This window comes from Chamaea fasciata, unplaced genomic scaffold (genome assembly GCF_029207755.1).
Source record: "Chamaea fasciata isolate MVZ Bird 193981 ecotype frontalis unplaced genomic scaffold, bChaFas1.0.hap1 SCAF_990, whole genome shotgun sequence".
Taxonomy (NCBI): domain Eukaryota; kingdom Metazoa; phylum Chordata; class Aves; order Passeriformes; family Sylviidae; genus Chamaea; species Chamaea fasciata.
This window is the reverse complement of record NW_027095075.1, coordinates 2,501-3,089: the sequence shown is the minus strand read 5'-3', so window position 1 is coordinate 3,089 and position 589 is coordinate 2,501. Positions and strand designations below refer to the sequence as shown.

The 589-nt window shown below is 73.2% G+C and overlaps 1 non-coding gene across 1 annotated transcript; it reads left to right on the top strand.

Annotated features, from left to right (window-relative positions):
• The first annotated feature begins 351 nt into the window (after positions 1–351).
• Positions 352–504, top strand: LOC136306100 (5.8S ribosomal RNA). Its single transcript, XR_010725507.1, has one exon. It is a non-coding gene; the product is annotated as a 5.8S ribosomal RNA (ribosomal RNA).
• Positions 505–589: the final 85 nt, after the last annotated feature.

Sequence of the window (589 nt, the reverse complement as noted above, 5' to 3'; positions counted from 1 at the left end):
CGCGGTCCGGCGCGCGCCGCGCGGCGCGCCCTCCGTGCGGAGACCGGGCCGAGCCCGGGCGCCTGGGCCGCCTCCGAAGGTCCTCGCGCGTAGGCGGCGTCTCCCCTCGCGGGGGGAGGCGGTCGGGGGCGCGGGCCTCCCCGCCTTTCGGCCGGCCGGCCTTCGGACCGTTTCGTGCGGGGGGGGCGTTTCCCCCCCCCTCCTCCTCCTTTTCCTCCGTTCACGTGTGCCGGTACGGTTCGGAGCGAGGCGCGCCGCCACGGCGTCCTCGCCGCAAGCGAAAAAGGGGGCCGCTTCACGCGAGCGGTCCCGGCCCCTCCGCGCGCGCGGGGTCGGTGCCGAAAGCCAGACAACTCTTAGCGGTGGATCACTCGGCTCGTGCGTCGATGAAGAACGCAGCTAGCTGCGAGAATTAATGTGAATTGCAGGACACATTGATCATCGACACTTCGAACGCACTTGCGGCCCCGGGTTCCTCCCGGGGCTACGCCTGTCTGAGCGTCGCTTGACGATCAATCGCCGTCCCGGGGGGGCTCACCCCGGCGGCGCGGCTGGGGTCGCCTCGCAGGCCCGTCGTCCGCGGCGGCCG